This window comes from Aethalodelphis obliquidens, unplaced genomic scaffold (assembly GCF_003676395.1).
Source record: "Aethalodelphis obliquidens isolate GAN/ISIS:26980383/991018 unplaced genomic scaffold, ASM367639v1 scaffold28, whole genome shotgun sequence".
NCBI classification, from domain to species: Eukaryota; Metazoa; Chordata; class Mammalia; order Artiodactyla; family Delphinidae; genus Aethalodelphis; species Aethalodelphis obliquidens.
The window spans coordinates 19,838,715-19,860,877 of NW_020837972.1; positions in this window are offsets into that span (position 1 = coordinate 19,838,715).

Below are 22,163 nucleotides of genomic sequence, written 5' to 3' on the forward strand. Positions count from 1 at the left end.
GAAGGAGACAGCTGTCTTACTCGGTCACTCGATGTTATTTAAGATCTGGTCTGTGCATCAAACCATATCTAGAACCAGGAGCAATGTCAGGCCTTGGAAAAACTGGCCCACAATTTCTGCATCATCAGAGATTAGAAAAACTGAGGCTCAGATGTACCCAAGTCAGCCCCTTGGTGGTCAGCCTCAATGGTCCAAGATCCCTGACTCAGACTCAAGAAATCTAGTTGACTCCTTCAGGGTTTGTAGTTTGTACTTCCTAGAGATGGCTAGAATGTAGTTTTCATTTTACAGGTATTTTCTGACCATCTCTTATGTGCAAATTCTGGTTAATTTCCCCCCTACCTCTCTTAATTTGTTCATCCATTCGTTCGTTTGTTCATTCATTCCTTCCTTCCCTTCTTCCCTCCCTCCCTCCCTCCCTTTCTCTCTCTCTTTCTCTCTCTCTCTTTTTTTTTTCTGATAAATAATCCTGACCCTCATGGAACTCACAGACTCTCTAGAGGTAGAGAGAAGGCAAATGTGTAAATTAACAAATATTCTTCCCTAGGCAAAAATGTAGCTATTGAATAAATGAATCCAGAAATAGATATGATAGCAGAATTCAACATTCCATTTAGGAATTCTAGAATGAGATGAAGCAATACTGATGAGCTTCTGCAGAAGGCATCAGGATTTTCTTGCTGAACCAAAGAAGACTGTCCATCAACATGAGTCAGCAGAGTACCTACTATGGAGGCCTGTGTGGCAGCTTCAAGGGAGACGGAAACCTCTGAGCTGGGGGTTCTCTGACCATACAAGCTGCTGTTCAAGCCCCCGAGGAAGTGTTGTGGACAGGAAGTGACCTGAGAAAGAGAAGAGAGAGGACAGTGAAGTCCAGTTGGAAAACCAGAGGAGCCTTCCTGGAGGAGGAGGCTTGGGAGGATGAGTGGGGCTTGATGAATGCAAGCTGGTGAAGGTCCACTGCTCTTCGTGGGGCATTAGTAAAATGGGATTGGAAGTTCCACTTCCTGGAATGTCAACTCTGCCTGTTTCAGCATCTCGAAAGTTCCTAAAAACTTTTCATCCACCCGTCTAAATTCCTCACAACAGTTTTCAGAAGTACTCATGAGAAAGCCCCCCACTTTCCAGATGAGAAAAAGGAAGGTCAGGAAAGTGAAGTGGCTTTCACAAGAGAGCAAAGTTAAGGAAGCTGGTTTGAAGCCAGCTCTTTCCGTCCCCGGAGTCTGATTTCGCACTCTTGTGCTCTGTTCAGAAAGGCAGCATCACAGAGCGTTTAAGCCCAAATGCACACCAGCAGGCGAATGGAGATGCAGGTGCGCCTGTGTTTATCCAAGGACGCATTCACCAGCCATGGAGAGTATAATTAGCGCCGCGTGTTTCAACTTGGACCCGCCTTTAAAGCATAAGACTGAATAGAAAAACGGAAAAGCAAGTTGTCAGAGTGTACCTAGACCAAGATGTCACCGCACGAGCTTAAAACGTGCAAAGTAATCTCGTGCATTTCTGTGAGTACATATGTATGTGGTAAAAGTAGAAAATAAAAAATATGCATGGAAATAATACATATAAACGTCAGGTTGTCTCCGGGGAGGGCCGGGGGTGGGTGGGATGAGGTGGGTGTCCCCAGGGAACCTTAGGGCCTCTCCGAGACTTACTTCCTAAGCTAGGTGGTGGGGCAGCATGGTTGGCGTTTGCAGTATTTAGCTGCCTGATGCATTTAACCATTTTCAAGCGATGGCCACATAGTGTGGGACGCCGCCAGGAAGGAGCTGGATTCTTGGTCCAGAAGAAGGCAAAATTACATTGTTGCATATTGCTTGCACTACCCAGGAGTGCCGCGTAAGGCGCCACGCGTGCATCCCGTGGATTGTAGGCGTAGCAATGAAGTGTCACATGTACTGACACACACCAATCCAGGGCTGTTGTGTGGACCTACTGGCCAGTATAAAGCCTGCCATATTCTGCTGCGTAGGGTCTTCCTTCCATCTTTTTTCAACCAAGCTGTGCTCCAATAAAGTGTGATACGAGAAGAATCTTGCGTGTGGCGGCTCGTTATTCTGCTGGTCGGAACCCGCCGCAATATAGTGGTCACACTGGCACATTTTCTGTGGACTTTGAGACGAGGAACTTGAAGGGGTTGGAGACATATAGATGAATTTACATGTGCTCTGGCTCAGTTTTGCATGTAATACACATCAACTATTTGATCCACTGGGCTGCATCCTGCATCAGGGACCCCCACCCGTCAGCTGAGGCTTTCTTAGAGGCAAAGTACAATGAGTCTGTTCTTGGCACTTGTTTCTGATGGAATTAGACAGAGAAAGTTGTATACAGCTGTGTTCACTATTCCCAAATCAAAGAACCAGAATTCAAACTAAATACTCAGCTCCAAACATAAGATCCAGGAAGAACAACAGTACTGGGGCTGGGAATGGGAGTGTCATTCATTCGTTCAATCAATATTTCCTGAGCAAACATAAGATCCAGGAAGAACAACAGTACTGAGGCTGGGAATGGGAGTGTCATTCATCCATTCAATCCATATTTCCTGAGTGCTGACAGCGTGTCAGGAATTCTACCAGGCATTGGGGCTACAGCAGGAAACAATAGCAATGTGATCCTTGCCCTGGTGGAAACTTACACTCTATCAGGGGAAACACCTCCTCCCTCCAAAGTAAGCAAACCTATAGAGATAATCAGTACAGACATTAGTTAAACCATTGCCAAAATACATACGTATATTTGCCAAATCTGATTTGCTTGCAATAAAATAACACATATCTATTTTTCATTTATTAAATGTTCGTTGAGCACCTACTCTGTGCTAGCCACTGTCCTAAACACTGAGGTTGCAGCAAAGATCCTGAGGCTGCCTCTGATTGGCCTGATTTGAGGCAGAAGCTCATCTCTGAACCAATGACTGTAAACCCAAAAGATGGGATACTCTGATTGGCTAAGTCTGGTCACATGTCCACTAAGCCTGGTCACATGTCCACCCCTAGAAAATGTGGGCTCAAGTCAAACCACACGGGCTGAATCAAGCCAGGGTGGCTTCTCAGAAAGAAAGTAGGAGACTTTTCTGTGAACGGCGGAGGATACTAGATGTTAGTGATGAGATGCCGCTGAAACGATCTCCAAGCTCTTTCTCTGAGGTTCACCACAGCCTTTCCTTTTGCCCTGTTACTTCAGAAACACATTCTGAACTAGAACTCCTTGCTCAACTTGCGCTTGCCGTCTTGGGCTCCTGGCTGGGTGGTTTCCAGGAATAGCATGCCAGGAGCCTGGGCTCACAGGAGACGTAAAGGGCTCCCTTCTCTGGGGTGCTTTCTTTTGATGTTATGGTTAGTCATACACATGCGTGTGCCTGGGACGTCTCCGAGGCAGGACGCCCCATCTGCTGCAGTGCACTCAGATGACAGAGAAGCCAATGCACTGTCTATTTTTAATGTTCCTGGCGTGCCAATCAGGTTGCAGCTCATTGATGAAGACATCTGATGACAACCCCTGCTGCTCTCTTTACAAAGGCACACTTACCGATTCACGAATCTCCCGAAACGTTGACCAGCCCTGTCATCTAGGCAAAACAGTATTTTCTCTCTAAATCTGCAGTCGTCCTTTGCTCCTGCCATAACAAGTGACCACAGACTTAGTGCCTGAAAACCACACACATTTACTGCCTCACAGTTCTGTAGGTCAGAAGTCCAATGTGAGTCTCATCCAGGTGTCGGCAGCGCCGCATTCCTTCTGGAGGCTCCCGGGGAGAATACGTTTTTTTGCTCATTCAGGTTGTTTCTTATGGTTGTGGGCTGAGGTCCCTGTTTCTTGGCTGGCCGTCCACTGTCCTCAGCTTCTAGAGGATGCCCTCATTCCTCGCCTCAGAGCCCCCTTGGTCCATCTTCAAAGCCAGTCGTGGTGGGTTGGTCCCTCCCATGCTTCCAGTATCTTCTGCCTCTTCTTCTGCTACGGCACCTCTGTGTCTGACTCTTTGGCCTTCCTCTTCCGCGTTTAATGGTTCACGTGATTACATTGGGCTGCAGGGATAATCCAGGCTAACCTCCCTTTTGTAAGGTCCCTAACCTCCCTTTTGTAAGGTCCCTAACCTCCCTTTTGTAAGGTCCCTAACCTCCCTTTTGTAAGGTCCCTAACCTCAATTCCGTCTGCAAAGATCCTTTTGCCACAGGATGTAACATATTCACGGGGTTCAGGGATTTGATCGGGCATCTTTGGGGGGACACTGCCTACCACAAAAGCCTCAGAATGCTGAAGGATCACGGATGGACAGGGTCGGGGTGGAAGGTTGAGGTCACGGAGTCCCCCCACTGATGTGAGCTTCTGTCCTCCTGATCTCTCCCGTACGTACTGGGAGCCTGCTGCTAACGGAGCAGGTGTATTTCTGTGCCCTCTCCCCTGGGTCACAGAAAGAGCCCAGCCTGGCCCGGCGAGGCCGGCACCCTAACTCCTCTGTGAGGACCTTCGCACTTGGGTGTGAACAAAGGGGCGGTGCAGCCTGCCGGTTAGGACTGTCTGGGTAGGAATCCCAGCACGATACTCTCCAGCTCTGCGACTCAGAACAAGCCACCTAACTCCTCTGCCTTGGTTTCTTCTGCAGTGTGGGGAGACTCCAGGGCTTTCTCTGTTTTCAGGCTCAGTTCCGGGCCACATGGATATAGTGCGAACCAAGGCTGATCAAGTCCTTCTCTCAAGGTGTTTCTACTATAGCGGGAAAGTCAGCATCTAAACACAGTCGTACAGAAATCCACAGGCTGATTTCAAATGGTAGAAAGGAGTTTGAAGACTAAGCCCGAGTACTGTGAACGGAGTGATGAGCAGGGCTTAGGTGGGGAGGAGAGCTTATCAGAAAACGTCATCTAGGAAGGGAAGCTCTGCTAAGGGATGAAGCAGAGAACTGAACGGTGGGAAGGTGCCAGCCACGGAGGGCTCCAGGGAGAGGATTACAGATGAAGCCACGAAGTGTCAAGGCCCTGAGGCAGGAGCATTTCCCAAGAGATCCCTGTGAGGAGGGAGATGAGAGAGGCTCAGAGCACAGAAAAGGGGCAAATGCCCCGCCCCTTGCCCCCTGCCCCGCCCCCGCTCTTGGGAGGAAGTGGAGAGAGACCAAATACCGAATTTGGATTTTGTTTTTTGTTTCACAGTTGCTGAAAGAAAAAAAGCTGCCTCTGCGTAAAGGCAGAAGTGAGGCTCTGCGTAAAGGCAGAAGTGATTCCAGAGTCCTGGAGGTGAAGACAGGGTTTCCTGAGGGCCTCAGAAGGCTTTCTCAGTTTTCCATGTGCATTTCCAGGAAACCCTTCTTATTGCTCACTTGAGAGTTTTTTACTTAAAAAAATAGCAACAGCAAAAGCCCGGGGTCTGCTGAATCGACCTATTACATTTTTGCATTTGGTTCCTGTGTAGATAGCTGTTTCTGTTTGTTTCTCCCACTTTTTATAGTTTCATGGCTGCTTAACAATGATTTGTGCAGTAAACAATCTAAAAAAATTCAAAGGGACAGCGCTACTCAGGGGTATAAGGCATATATTGTGATTTTTATCCTAAGTAGAGGGGTGTTGTTTGGTGAGAATTGGATTTTTTCTATAAGTGGAATATACCTTTATCTCTATTAACTTCATTTAAAAAAACCCTCTACTTCTGTTGTGTTTTAGGTTGACTGTCGTTCAGTGTCATTTAGACAGGACTTCAAAGACCACTTAATGAGCGAAAAGAAGAAGATAATGTATTCCATATTGTTATAATTTATAATCCCTAATTATGAAATTAGATATTTTAATTATGGTAATTGGCACAGTTTTTGAGCCATGTAGCCGAAATCCACAAAGCTCTTTGCAAATAATTATTCACACTACCTTCTTTGTTCCCTTTATATTTTATTCAAAACACTAGAACTTATTATCTAACTTTGTGTCATCCTTTGATGATGTGCTCCTTGCTGACAGTTGCTCACTGGTTGCTTCTACATCCCCAGCCCAAGACTCGCAGCTTGTTAGAGCTCATTAAATATTTGCTGAATTGAATTAAATTTGAAATACTGTATTAAAAATCTTGCATGAAACTCCAGGGTCCTCAGTGGTGATTTTGTTCTCACCATAGCAATGCGCTTGCACTTCAGACTTAATAAATATATTGGAGCTTTCCCTCTAAATGGAAGTCAGAACTTTTATACCATACTTGTACTTTGCTGGGTTTGGCTAAAGATTCTTTCCACCTGCCCTTGGGGTCGGGACATCGGGATCAATGTTATAGGAGCTGTTTCTCTGGAGGAAAGAGAAATTCTACTGAGCCAGCAAAGTGATCATTTTGAATTGCTTGGGATCCGACTTCATTTTTTTTTTGCATATTGGAAGTTTTGCATATTGGAAATCTGGCTTGGGTGTCAAATAGAGAGGCCGATTTTTTTCTCTGCCCATTTGAGAAAGCTTTGGCTGTGAACAGTTGAGTGGTGATGGAACATGAGGAGAATTCAAACCCAGGGCTCAGAAACTCGAATACTTCTCCAAACATTGTTATCCGCCCTCACTTGCTCCCATAAGCCCCCCTCCTTGCTCCTGCGCTCCAGCCACGTGGGCCTTCTGTGGGCTCCCTGGGTCACCAAGCTGGTTCCCATCTCAAGACGTTCTGTTCTTCTGCTCTTCATCTAGAATGCATGGCTGGTTTCTCATCATCATTGAGTGTAATGAGCCTTCCTATGCCATCCCAGAGAGACTCATCCAGTCACTCTCTCCCATTACCCAGCTTTACTTTTTCCATAGCATTCATCACTCCCTGAAATAATCCTACTTATTTCTTTAGCATCCGTGGCGCTCTCACCATGACGTCAGCTTTGTGCAGGCAGGGACGGTGCCTGAAGTACTGAAATTTTCCCCAAGGCTAAGAACACTGCTTGACATGTAAATATTTGGTAAATATTTGTGGGATAAGTAATCCATGATCAACTCATGTGCTGTGGTACCTTGTGATAGAAAGCAAGAAAATACGGTTTCATAAATCCTATCAGATTCAAGTTTCTCCAAGTCAGAGCCCCTGGCCGTGTCTTGTCCGTCTGACCCATATTTTTCGTAATTATTCCTCACCAGTTTGACGATTTCCGGAGGGCAGATGTTACTTGTGGGATGGATCGACTTGTTGGTGCCTCTGCTGGGCAGAGGCTCCCGGTCTGATCTTTGGATTTCCTAATTAGGGATCTTCCTTTAGGATGGGTATGGAAGAAATTGTTAGCAAGAAAAGAAAGGTATTCTCATGATCCTCTCACTTCCTGAAATTCATCTCCCTGGAATAACTTCTTCCTTAAAATCTGAAATACCAGGATCTCTCCCTCTGTTAGGGAAGGTCAAGGGAATGAACGCGTGAGCCATAGACACACCCAGTTCAGCCAGACCATCAGGAGGGCACTTGAGGGGCGGAGACTTGTCTGTGATCATCTTACTTGACTGCATAGCCTGTATTCTGCTTCCACTTACCAGGGGTTAGATCTTGGACGTAACACAATTTCTTTGAGCCTCGGTGTCTGCACCTTCCTATACCAAGATTTGGTGGAGCCAGTTAGAGACACTAAAAATAGGCCATTTGCTTCTTTGGGCAAAGTTGCCAGAGGGTTGGACGAAAGATACAAGGCAGAGGGTGTGACGTGAAACAGAGTCAAGCAGAGCCTCTTAGGAAAGACTTTCCCACATCACGAATGTGAGACCACTGATAACTGGCCTTATACTCAGAGGATGGTACTCATCGATGGAATGATGTCCATCTAAAGCAGTGGTTCTCCAAACTAGTGGGTTCCAGGGGGGAGAGGGAAGTGGGGAGGGGCAGTATAGGGGTATGGGATGAAGATGTACAAACTATTGTGTATAAACTAAGCTACAAGGATGTATTGTACAGCACAGGGAATATAGCCGATATTTTATAAAAACTCTAAATGGAGTATAACCTTTAAAAGTTGTGAATCATTATATTGTACAACTGTAACCCAGTTAATATCGTACATCAACTATACGTCAATAAAAATAAATAGATGAAGCAGTGGTTTTCAATGTGGGCTCCAGGGACCCCTGGAGTCCCTAAGACTCTTTCATCACGACCAGCAGCAGCAGCAAGGTGTTATTTGCTTTTTCACGTTTGTTCTTTCCTGTGTGTACTGTGAATTTTCCAGAAGCTGCATGATATGTGATATTGCAACAGATTGAATGCAGACACTGATATGAGAACCCAGCCGTCCTCTATTAAGCCAGGCACGAGAGGCGTGCAAACGTGCAAAGCTATGCCACTCTTCTCACATTTTTTTGTTTTGAAAAGTAGTCATTTTGTTGTTGTTGTTGTTGGAGATAGGAGTTTATTAATTAATTTATTTATTTTTGCTGTGTTGGGTCTTCTTTTCTGTGCGAGGGCTTTCCCTAGTTGTGACAAGCGGGGGCCACTCTTCATCGCGGTGCGCGGGCCTCTCACTATCGCGGCCTCTCTTGTTGCGGAGCACAGGCTCCAGACGCGCAGGTTCAGTAGTTGTGGCTCACGGGCCCAGTTGCTCTGCGGCATGTGGGATCCTCCCAGACCAGGGCTCGAACCCGTGTCCCCTGCATTAGCAGGCAGACTCTCAACCACTGCGCCACCGGGGAAGCCCAAAAAGTGGTCATTTTTAATTAAATTGTTATTTATATTAACACTTAACGGTTTATTGCTATTTTTCATTGGGTTAATAAATTTTAAAAAATTTCTCCAGGGACCTCCCTGGTGGCGCAGTGTTTGAGAACTGCCTGCCAGTGCAGGGGACACGGGTTCAAGCCCTGGTCCGGGAAGATCCCACATGCCGCAGAGCAAGGCCTGCGCTCTAGAGCCCGCGAGCCACAACTGCTGAACCCGCGTGCTACAACTACTGAAGCCCGTGTGCCTAGAGCCCGTGCTCCACAACAAGAGAAGCCACCGCAATAAGAAGCCCATGCACCACGCTGCAACTAGAGAAAGCCCGCGTGCAGCAATGAGGACCCGACGCAGCCAAAAATAAACAAACAAATGTCCTTGTCCTGTTATTTAAACATGGAGGTTAATTTCTGGAACTTCTTTTGAAACAAAAATGAAACAAGGGTTTCCAACTGCATGACACAGTGGAACCCAATGGGATTCTTCTTTTTTTCCCCAAATTTCAGCCAAATGAAAAGAACGTGTATGATGATCATTTCTCATCATTTGGTTTGACTCCTTTCACCTGGAGTCACAGACTCCCACGTTCATGGTTATGGAAATCGAGACATCAAAGATGCCAGTCGACCCTCCCCCTCCTTCTCTTAGGATGAGTGTTGTCTGTGCCCTTTCAAAGTCTCTCTGGGCTGGCATCTGTGTCATCTCTAGCATTTAAAGACTTTTAAGTAGAGAAGGATTTCCTTGTTTATCCACAGCAGAAGGACACACAGAAGAATGTGTTGGTCAAGCACAGCTAAGTATTTTGGACTCACCGTCAGGAGAACGTCATCTCGATGGTGCAGTTTACAAACGGGAGAGCAGGGCAGAGTCCTCAGAGGGTTAGAGCCAGGGATGGGTGATCTGCTGTGGCAGGTCCTGTGAGGCGGGAAGCTGGTGGGACCTGACCCAGTGCACACACGCTCTCACCCCCCTGCTGTCCCTTGGCCGGAAGCTTAGGCAACATCAGCCCGACTCAATACTGAGCCGTAGAAACAAGAGCCAGCCCATCGCACGGCTTCACCCGCCAGGTTTCACTGTCCCTGGCTGTGCTTTTGGAGAAAAGTTTGCTTTACCTTTTGCTCACACAGAACAATCGCAGAGCCTCGAGGCCATTCTGGTGCTGCTAAGGGGAAGGGCCACTTTGGACCAGATACGGGTGTCCACAGCACAGCACAGCACAGCACAGCGTCAGTGTATGATGATAAGCGGCATCGTGTCCTGCTCTTCCCGAGTTCCGCAGTCTGTGCATCATGGGTCCTTTAGGTGGTCCTGCTTGACAGGGACACAGGGTCTCCGGGGACATCCCTTGGCGTTCTGCCTGGGGAGATCAATTCTCTGTCTCAGTGATCCCGACACACCACGGAATGGTGCACATAGTTCAGATGCTCAAGAGGGGTTCTGGAGCTCCTCGGATCTACACCTTACGTCCTTCCTCCTTTCCAGCCGCGCAAATCACGGACCCTCTCTCCGTGTGCATTCCGGCCCAGCATCACCTCCTATACTATGCATCCATCCTCACCATGCACTACTTTTCCTCCTGGTCCAGCAGCTCTCTCTCAGCTTAGCAGGTGGCACGCCGGGCAAAATCCCTGGATCCCTGGCAGAAGGCGGTTGTCATAATCCAACAGGCTTGTTCCCTCTGGACCCAGCACGCTGGCCTGCCGCGTTAATACTACAGCTCAGGTTGTGGCTGAGTGGCGTCTCGTCACGGCCAGATGTGAAAATCTTTGCTTGTAACATTTCTGTTGTTACAGGGGCCAGGGGTCCCTGCCACTTCTCTGGGACCCTCAGGAGGGTTCTTGAGCCTAGCTTCTGCTCCCAGATCTGGGCACCTGTCATTGTGATGTTGGGTTTCTGAACAGCTGTCTGACCTTCACTTATCACAAATGATATCGGAGATTTAGTTGTTAGAAACAGGTTGTGGGCAAATGGGTTTTGTTTGGTCCCTCCATCTTCGAGATAAAATGTTTCCTCTTCGTCTGGGAGCAGAAGTGTTGGATTTGAATTCTTGGTTTGATGGGAATTCAGGCTAGTCGTGGAACTCTCCAGAACGCTTGTGATGCTCAATCCAGAACAGAAGAAGCCCTGTGTTCCAGGCCTGGTTATGTGGAGGCATTTGGAAGCTTTTCAGTGGAAAGCAGGCTGATCGCGGACTCCAGCTTGGGCCCCACTAAGAATCAGGCTTAGCTCTCGCTCACCGCAACTAGAGGAGCCCGCGTGTAGCAACAAAGACCCAACGCAGCCAAAAATAAATAAATAAAATAAATACATTTATTAAAAAAATAAGTAAATAAAATTTCTCCAAAAAATCTGAACTGACTTTTGAACCTTGAATTCCACTGAAGGCAGCTGGTCTTAAAGGTGCTGGTGACTTGGCAGTGCCAGTCGTTTATCAATTCTGTGAGTCCTAGTCTAGGTTGCCAGGGTTCACCCTGAAACTCGGAGAGAGGAGGGAAGATTATCTCCCGAAGGAAGTTTCTGGGCTGTTCATCCAAGGCTCCCTAATGCAGCTTCTACTGCAGAGTTCCAGGCCCCCTCCCCCATCTGTTTTTTTTTTTTTTTTTTCTGGCCTAGACTTGCTGCTGGCCGGTATTTTGAAGTTTGAATGCGTCACCCTGTACCTTTTTGTGCTTCTGGCCAGTGATCATTAGGTACCGGAATGAAGGGAAGAAAGGAAAACATTTGTGGCTTGATGGAAATTGATACTGGGTGGATATTTCCAATGCTTCTTACAGCATAAATTCAATAACTGAATTCTGGCAGTTTCCTGTTGTGGAAAAAAAAAAAAAAAGCCATGAGGAGTTAGATACTATTTTGCAGCAGGGCTGGAGTGCACAGCTGGAATCCAGAGCATCGGATACGGCATTTCCATCACCGAGAACGTTCATAAAGCCCCTGATAGGATTTGCTGATCCACAGACCAAGGCGTAGCAGCAGTTGTATGCCACGTGTATGTAAATTTCGCATATAATGGATATTGTCTCAGAAACTTTATTGCAGTTAGAACACAGTGCACTATAATATTTGAGCTGAGACCCGAAAAGAGACAGCCTGTGTGTATATGTGCATGTGAAAAACCCAGCTCCTGGGTTTTTCTGTAAAAAATCCTGGATTCCTGTAAGAAACTCAATCTCCGATCTCAAATCTCTGATCACAGCGATTGAGCTCAGTTAAAAATACAGCAGCCACTCACAAGCTGGGAGGCGGGGAATGAACTTTGAGTGGAGACGAAACGTCTAAGCCGTGTCTTATTAATAGCTCTTAGAATGCAGCGCCAATGTATAGTATATCAGCGATGCCTCCGATGACTGTAAAAAGTGCTGTTATGCGAGTGAAGGACAGATATTTCTGGAGTTAATTATAGCCAGTCATAGAATAGAGACACATTGTTCTTTGCTTTTTTTATTCTAAAGAAAATGGACTGCCATGAGGAAATCCAAAGATCAGGATTCAAGTATGTGGGTGTCATTTAGTTATATAATTAATTAGTTCCGAAATTATGTATATATTTATATATATTTTGTTACATAATTAATGTCAGGAGAGGAAGGGGCAGCTAGTGGCTGCCACCTCTTTTTAAGAAGTATAGATCGCACTCCACACTCCATCATTAATAGGGTTTTCTTGCTGTAGCTGAACTATTTCATAGTGATGGTCGGTGGAGAGAGAGAATGTGATAGGCTGACTTTTAGCCAGACTGGCCTCGAAATTAAAGCACCTTCTCTGTAGCCGTGTGTTTTAATCTCTTCTTCCTCCTTCAAGTGGCCACACTGGGAAATTGCCTTAGAATCAGTTTTGGTGCTCCTGGAGACAAGAGATACCTGATCTTAACCTACTTGAGAGCGTGCTTGATTTTGCTGACTCAGCAGGATGTCTGGATCTTGCTGGTGTCAGTTCAGTGGTTCAGATATATTAGGCCTGCAGTCTCTATGGTGGGCTCTGACCTCCCCTCTTGGTCGCAGGATGGCTTCTGGAATTCCGAGCATCACAGCCATATTTAAGGCAGGAAGTAGTATGGAAAGAGCCAACCCCTGATACTCGTCTTACTTATCAGGGAAGTAAAGCAGTCCCAGTAGCCCCAGCAGGTACCTCGGTCTGTCTCACAGTGTGGTCAGCACAGCCCGCCTCCCCCTTGGTGCCCTGGATGGTACGGCCCCTGCAGCCTCTCAGACCCTCCCACCTCGTGGGGGCCCTTCCCCATCCCCAGGGGCAGAACCGGCCCCCAGATTCCATCCACGCCTGCCAGACACATCCGTCTCATCTCCGTCACTTTTCTGAAGCAGAAAGTGATTTGGTTCTCAGACTCCGATTAAACAGAAAATGAACACACATGGCAAAGTGCTGGAGCTCCTACGTCAGGGTGTTGGTAAATAAAAGGACGTTTTCAAAGACAAAACGGTCTTTGGTCACCCTGCCCGTATCTCCAGAGGAAAGGGGAGACATAGATTGTCTTCCCCTAGGGACCAGCTCTTGCCTCACCATCTATTTAGAACCAAAGGACCGTTTGGATACATTTTCCGACGAGCACACTGAAGTGCAGGAGTAAAGACGTCTCTGTAAAAGTCAGCAAATAAGGCCAGTGGGAGATCCTGGGAAACAGAAACGAGCTGCATTTAGAGAACTATCTTCCGCCATCCCTCACCTGTGTGGCCGCAGTCCAGACACAGAGAACAGCTGAAACCCTCAAGGCAGCAGAAAGTGCCCACGAGACCCGATAGCAGAACGATGCATCATTGCACCTCTGTAGCGTGATGCCCCTCGACGTGACCAGCACAGCTGAGTCCTACAGCTTCTGAATGGCTCCATGGCAGGCCTGTGAGGCTTTTATTCTTTGGCCTTTTATACACAGATGACTTAATTTGATTTAAGGTGGCAAGAGTTACTTGGGTTCACGTTTGTCATAGGGAAGATTCTGGTAACGATATTGTAAAAATTTATCGTTCTTTTTTTTTTTAACATCTTTATTGGTGTATAATTGCTTTACAATGTTGTGTTAGTTGCTGCTGTATAACAAAGTGAATCAGCTATACGTATACATATATCCCCATATCCCCTCCCTCTTGCTTCTCCCTCCCACCCTCCCTATCCCACCCCTCTAGGTGGTCACAAAGCACCGAGCTGATCTCCCTGTGCTATGCGGCTGCTTCCCACTAGGTATCTAGCTTATACTTGGTAGTGTATATATGTCCATGCCACTCTGTCGTTCTTGGTATTTTTACCGTGTTTTGGAGTACAGAGTTGAGGACTGAAACGGAAAAATTACACGGCTAGAGAGCCGACAGCAAAGGCCCACACCTTGATGTGCAAAGCTGGGGCGGCGCCCCTGTGGGGTCATTGGCCCCTTGGGCTTACGCTTGTCACCCTGCATCTTGAACACCTGGGTACGTCCTGGCTTTTTAGTGAGACTGAAAATATCTCACGATTTCAGAATAGCGACCCAGGTGAGCTTTGCATTTCTGGTGGGCATCCTTTCTTCTCTGTCTTGAAGGTCATTCTTGGAGTTGGTGGGGCTCACCTGGAAGCAGAAGAAGGTCATGATGGTAGCTGCGCATCATCCAATAGGCAAGACAAGTTGTGGTCCCTGTTGCAAAAGGCATCTACCCGATCCTCTTGTGCTTCCCATTCACTGAGCGCCTCTCCTAGGGGCTGCTCAAGCGGTCAGGCCAGTGGGCCACTCTGGGCTAGGCCCTCCCCTGCTTTCAAATCACTGTCAACTCACAGGCCATTCGGTTTGGGGTTTGGTGCTTATCGCCATATATTTTGTTACAATTTGTTATCTGTTTCTCTTCTCTAGGCCGTAAATACCTTTTTTAAAAAATTTTATTATTTTATTTTTTGGCTGCATTGGGTCTTTATTGCCGTGTGCAGGCTTTCTCTAGTTGCGCGAGTGGGGGGCCCCTCTTCGTTGCGGTGCGCGGGTTTCTCATTGCGGTGGCTTCTCTTGTTGCAGAGCACGGGCTCTAGGCGCGCGGGCTTCAGTAGTTGTGGCTCGTGGGCTCAGTAGTTGTGGCTCGCGGGCTTAGTTGCTCTGCGGCATGCAGGATCTTCCCGGACCAGGGCTCGAACCCGCGTCCTCTGCATTGGCAGGCGGATTCTTAACCACTGCGCCACCAAGGAAGTCCCTAGACTATAACCACTTTTAAATTCACAGTGTTGGAAACAAAGTGATGCTTAATAAACTATTTTGTGTGAATGACTCACTGACTGAATGAATGAATGAGTGAATGAATGAGGAATTGCATGATGGATAGAACTCGCCTTTTCCAGTGGGTATAGACAGGGACACTACATTCTTGGTAGACTGAAGCAAACGTTATCCAGCGATGTCTTCTGCCTTCTTTTCAAGTTTTATTTCAAGGGAAAAAGTGACCCAGTAATCCAATGCCTCCTACTTCAAGATCTACATCCGGGTCAGCATCCATTACAGCTACTGAAAGAGACTGGCCGTCTGCCACCTCATTTAAACTATAGCACTTTGGGAAATCTCTGTTTGCTGCTGAACAGTTTCAAACCTCGAGTGAAAAATACATGGGAAAGAGCCCTTACTTCAGCAGTTTGCTTTCAACTGCATGAGACAGACACCTGCTTAACAGTGGCTGAAACAAGAGGGATTGTTACCTCTCATAATAAGTCCAGCGGTAGGTAGTTCCACGGTTGGTTGATTCTGCAGCCAAATCATGCCACCCAGAGGCTTTCTCTGTCATTCCACTCAACCACATCAGTAGGCTGGCTCCCTCATGATCTCAAGATGGCTGCAGAGCCTCCAGACATCACAAACACACACAGCTCTTTCAGCAAGAGAGGACCTTGTCTTCAAGCATCTCATATTTAACCATGGAGGAAAATACTTCCCACAATTTGAAAATTACCTTTGAAAAGAAATCCATAATTTGGTTATTTCCTGTTTGCCTGGGCAATAATGTTGTAATCGACATCTCTGCACTCCTGCACAGAATAAATACTTGTAAATTTTTTTAAATATGTATTTTATTTGACTATATGACTGATTGAGTTGTAATATTTTTTAAAAAAAAGAGTAATGTAAAATCATTTTGGTTTGTGAGGATTAATTCTTCTTCTCTTTAGCTGGGATAAAAGGTTATGTGAGGGGAAAAAGAAACCTTTAAGCAAAGTAACATAGATATGAGACCTTTAGCATTTCAATATCCTTTCTTCTCCTTCTTCCTGTTACCTATTTGAGCCCACCTGGGCCATAAGAAGTGCTTTTTTTCCTTTCAAATGATATTTTATGCCTGGCTAATATCCCTGTAAAATCCATTTAACATGTGAAAAAATAATTGCCTCTTTTTGTTGGTTGTCATTGGATGATGCTATCAAATGAGATGTGACGCGTGTGCTCAACAGAATGAATGTACTGGGCTGCAAACCGGGTGGATATGAATACATTCCCAAGAGAGCACAGCACAAAAAGCTGCAATCTCTGCATTCTGTCTCAACCTTGGGCGCAGTGTAGTTACAACAATATAAGGTGCAAAGTGCCTGAAAGAAGTTTTCAAGTGTTGTGAAGAGTGCTCATGGATGAGAATCTCCTACATTTTCTGCTCTTGCTTTTTAGCCTGTAAACCTGAAATTTATCTAAAAAAATAAAATCTACTAATTAAAAAAGAGTGTTATAAGGAAAGACTTGGTGGATTCTGTTTAAAGAAAAAGAAAAAACTCTTCATTTCAAATATTTTTGTGGACTCATTGTGAAGAGATGTGAGCGATGAAAGTATAAACCATGTAGTAAAGAGCAGTGTTGCCAAAGTGGAAGAGATTAGAGACAGCAAGCAAGGCTCAGAGTGTTCTGACAGGTAACATGGGACCAAAGGAGATGCAGGCCACCCAGGGGACGTGTCCTGCGGAGACCCTGGGCCACCAGCTAGCACGCACAGGGCATTGTTCGCTGAACGACTGTTGTCTGTGTCATTGGGAAGCAATTCTCAAAGGAAGTAAACTGCATCTTCTTATGTGACCAGAAACCATCCTACAGAGCCTGACTTGACCTTAACAATGGGAATAGAGACTGACTGAAAAGCTCAGTGGTCCAGCCCAGGAAGAAAAGTTTGTGCTTCTTTATGGTCTAGAAGAATAGAAGAACCCTTTAAAGATTCCCACCCACTTTGTTCTATCATAATCCCAACTCAAGATACGATTAAGAGCAAAGGCATATTCTCCCTGCTCTCCTGTTTGGAAATCCAAAACCAATCTTTCAGGGGGTTCTGTTTGCATAGGTAGGGGTATTAGTCCAGCAAAATATTTGAAGCAGTTGAGGGGAGGCTAGGATCACATTGCTGAGTAACTTGAGACCCACTGCTTTTTGTGCAATGAAAGCATTGATAGTGGCTGGGGATGGAGGCTTTGGGGATGGAGCTTCTGGGGAGAGCGGGCCTGGAAGGGAGGGCTACTTTGAGGAGATTAATCAGTCCCTTACGAGGGTGGGCGTAAGTTTCAGAAGCAGTTAGATGCAGATACCGCTGGGTTAAACACTAAGGATGCGACTCCGGAGGCCATGTGGAACGTTTGGATGGATTCCAGGCAGTAAGAGCCCTGTGCTGAGAACGGGCTTGATGTAACATCCCCTGTGACACATCCCACGAGGTAGGAATCCAAGTCGAGAACACTCATGCCGACAAACTCAAGGATTTCTGATGGAGGTCAAGAGAGTTAATCCAGAGAAACCAGTCTCTGGCGGCATCAAAGGCACTCAGTACATACTGCTTTCACTCTCTTCTGTGTCTTCTCGTCACCCTTTCTTCTTTCCCCACCCACCCGACCTAGAGATGTTTGCGTCTGTGACACGGTCCCAGGTCTCTGGGATATTCAAAGTGATCTCACCAGGGAAGGACCATGCTCCTCCTGCCATCTGGGGCATCTCCTCTGGAGGGCTTTCTCACCCCTGGAGTTCAGATGTGTCCAGTTCTGTCGTGTTGCGCTCTGCTCCTGTCACGCAGATTAAGTGTACAGGGCGTTCGTAGTATACACACATTTAACGTGCACACGTTTAATCTGAAACACTTGCGGAAAAGAGAGAAACTACAATAATAAGGTAAATACAATGCAGCCAGTTCTCACCACCATTCCACTCGAGAGGCGTCTGCTGTAGAATTGGTGTAGGGTGAGGAAGTGACTCTGTCCTTCCCCTGTTTAACCTCAGTTTGTCCAGCAAGTGCACGGCCGCCGCTTCTCCCCACGTGTGTGATTCTGGTGTTTATGGGTCTACAAACAAGCTAGTTACTTAAAACCTAGTTCTCAAAAAAAAAAAAGGGTGGTCCTTTCCTAGTAAAAGCTACAAATTAGGTGCATTACGTCCAGTTTAAGGGATATTCAAAGGAAGTGGAAATAATAGGCCCCCCTTTTTTTACCTTATGCACATGTAAGGGTTAAACTCTCACATAAGGTTCAAATCCATTCTCCTACCTTTCCAAGACTTTCTAAGAATTTGACCTATTTTTAAAAATTGAGAAGGCAATACTCTTTAACAGAAGCTAGTAGGTGTGGGAGCTTTAGGTTTGCAATGGGGGTCGTTAGTCTAACAGGAAACTTTAACAGGGTTTGCTACAGATAGGAGACAAGCCAGGGTCAAGTCTCAGACAGGTGCAACACTTAAGGAGCCAGGGAAGCTAAGCAAAACCATCTACTGTGAAGAAACAAAGCAAAACTGGAAGCAAATAGAAAAAGAAAAAAAAGATAGTTACTTTCAACCATGCTGTGGGTTCATAGGTGTGCCTTGGAAGCAAAGGTTTCTACTAAGTAGAAATTGTGTTTTTAACTTTTAAAAAAGTTATGAATTACTTGAACCATACTTAAATATACACTCTAGCTTTGTTACAGATTAACATTCTGCCATACTGGCTTCAGAAACCTTTTTTTTAAAAGGCAGAAAACGGGACTTCCCTGGAGGTCCAGTGGTTAGGACTCTGCGCTTCTACTGCAGGGGGTGTGGGTTCAATCCCTGGTGGGGGAACTAAGATCCAGCATGCCGCAGAAGACATGAGAATTACGGTTGACTGTTAACTCCCTTCCTGTAAGGAACCAAGCCTTATAGTGCGGTGCGAAGGGCCATTCTGGACGCAGGCTGGGGACGGTGGGGGGGGGGGTGGACTCATTTGATTTTGTTTCCCCTTCTTGTAGTACCAAGACCTGGGAAGAGGTAATAAGTCCATTCCCACTGTTGCTGGCAACCCAAGTCAATTCACAAAGGCCACCTCACCAGGAGAGTAAACCCTGCTGTCTCTTTATCCTGGCTGTATTAATGTTATTTCCCGTGCGACCTTGACCTCAGGCAGGACAGACAAGACAACGCAGATTCACAAACATTTGCTTTAGGAGGTTTGTTACATAAGAAAAGCCAAAGAGGGCCCCTGTTTACTGGCCCTCTGTTGCTCACTTCTTCACAGCTAAATTCATTTGCTATAAGGCCTGCTGGCGTCCAAATCAGATTTCTGTACATGCAGTTGTTTTAAATATAACCCAACTAAACATATTTTAAAACAAAGTATAGTTGATCTACAGTGTTGTGTCAATCTCTGCTGTACAGCGAAGTGACTCAGTTATACACATGTAGACACTCTTTTTCATATTCTTTTCCATGATGGTTTATCACAGGATATTGGATAGAGTTCCCTGTGCTCTACAGTAGGACCTTGTTGTTTATCCATTCTCTATATACCAGTTTGCATCTGCTCATCCCGACTTCCACTCCATCCCTCCCCCAGCCCCCTCCCCCTTGGCAACCATCAGTCTGTTCTCTATGTCCGTGATTATGTTTCTGTTTCATAGATAAGTTCATTTGTGTCATATTTCAGATTCCACTATAAGTGATATCATATGGTATTTGTCTTTCTCTTTCTGACTGACTTCATTAGTATGATAATCTCTAGTTGCATCCATGTTGCTGCAAATGGCATTATTTCATTCCTTTTTATGGCTGTGTAGTATTCCATTGTATATATGTACCACATCTTCTTTATCCATTCAACTGTCGATGGACATTTAGGTTGTTTCCACGTCCTGGCTGTTGTGAATAGTGCTGCTGTGAACATAGGGGTGCATGTGTCTTTCTGAATTAGAGCCCAAGGAGTGGGATGGCTGGATCATATGGTAGCTCTATTTTAATTTTCTGAGGAACCTCCGTACTGTTCTCCACAGTGGCTGCACCAACTTACCTTCCCACCAACAGCGTGGGAGGGCTCCCTTTTCTCCACACCCTCTCCAGCATTTGTTACCAAATAAACAGATTTTTAGCCACCTAGTGCCTGCTTGCCTTGCATAGCTCACAAAACTGCAGTCAGCCTCTGCTAGCCATAGATAAGACCCTAAGCCATTGCTGCCCTTAGGAGCTCTCTGACTCAGAGATTCCCCGCCAGGCGCTGAGAGACATTGCCTAGAAATGTGAGGTCCTTTCCAGTTGCCCTCTACCCCAGCCTTCCTCTCCTGGCTGGTGGGCCCTACACTTCAGCAGGAAGTCCCACACTGAGAGGGACTTCCCCTACCTGCCATCCTGTCCTCGTGCCCAAATAAACGCATTGTGTGTTGCTGCCATCTCGTGGTTATATATTTCACTTGATGGGCCCCCAAATCCCTACAACACACTACAGAGATGGATGGATACTGAGCTACAGACCACAAGGCTTGTTGCTGTCCCTCTTCTAGGAACAATTCAGGTCGATCTTCTGATAAATTCATCTTTTGTCTGTTATACACCCTCCTCCCAAACACCTCTGTTATCCTGTGTTTATGTGAGACTAGCCAGCCATCCTGGGGCTCCAGGCCTAATTACTTACTTCAAACATGACCATGTAACATAGTGTCGTTAGAAGGAGGAGGGCACATAAGAGCTTGGGTACCGGCCATTGGAGACCCTGCAGTTCAGGTAGACTGGATCCTCCTTCCACACTTCGTTAAGCCACCCGAGCTAATCCTGGCTCGCTCACTCCGGAGGTCCTAGGAGTGCAAACTCTGTAGCTTTCTTCTTGTCCTCACGTTCTTCCAGTGTCTCACCGGCCAAGAGCTGACCTGCAAGATTGACTGAAAACATGTGTTTTCTCACTGAATCAAACACACGGTCCCTCCTCCAGTACAATCCGCCTCAGTCTTGGACAGAACCGTGTCTCCATTTCCACTTCTTTCACCTTGTAGCCACGAGACAGCGGGGGAGCAGCAGTTGCAAGGTGATTCCAGAGCTTCTTTGGGGGCCAGTGCTGTTAGTCAGTGTTTTCATTGGCACAGGATTTGAAGGAAACCCGTTCCATTGGGGTCAAGCTACTTGGTGTCACTTGCAAGTTATTCACCAAGAAAGGTCCGAACCATGATTTTAATAAAATCCAATCTAGATCTCTCTCAGAAGAACTTGACATTACCAGTTGTTTAAAAGGCTGCGCTAATGCAACTGGTGAACGGTGTTAATGTGAAACCAGCTGAACTCCTTCTGACCACAGGGTCTTCTAGGCTGGGAAGAGATGGGGTGAAGCTGGGGCAGCTGCAAAAGTGGTGGAGGGTCTGACTCAAGTCTTCTTGGATTCACGATGTCAGACGTCTTCTTGGTGAAGTAATGTACAGCGTTAACTTTTGGATTTGGGGGAAGAGCAGAAGTTAGAGGTGGCATAGAGGATGATATTGTCATTTTTCCAAGTTGATGTTGTGACTTTTTTTTTTTTTATGTCTTTATTGGAGTATAATTGCTTTACAATGGTGTGTTAGTTTCTGCTTTATAACAAAGTGAATCAGTTATACATATACATTTTTTTGTACATCCTTGTTGGAGTATAATTGCTTTACAATGGCGTGTTAGTTTCTGCTTTATAACAAAGTGAATCAGTTATACATATACATTTTTTTTTACATCCTTATTGGAGTATAATTGCTTTACAATGGCGTGGATGTTGTGATGTTTTGTAAACGCCCTTAAACAGACAACAAACCTCTCAGCATCTTGTGTCGTCCTTATATTCCTACTTTCGAACACAGGCTGTCACACATGAGGTTCTCAGTGACCACTGCAGAATTAACAACGGTCTGTTTTTCAGATTTAAATGCCGTCTGAGTAAATACCAGCCATCCTTCATGTTTTATGGCCTGCAGCACACTGGGTAATTTTGCTGTGGCTCTAATATCTTCTTGTATAAAGCAGTCAATTGACCTGAGAATGGCTCAGAATATATTGCTCATTAAATTGCGTTCCAGACAAGACTGCAAGGGTATTAGCCTGATGCTCCAAAGTAGCAGGAAGCCTCAAGGGCATAGTGTAATCATTCATTTGCTAAATAACACACACACACAACGGCTTAATTACAGCATTTTGCAGCGAAAAAGAATTGTGGTGATTTCCACATTAGAGTATCTCATTAATGAGATTTGCTAACTGTTATTGGCAATATTCTGAAATGCCCTTTTGTTTTAAATTGTTTCTTAAATGGCTAATGTCATTTGCGGGAGAGGAAATTTCCCAAAACATCTCATGGACTTGAAATGTTAGTGATTCA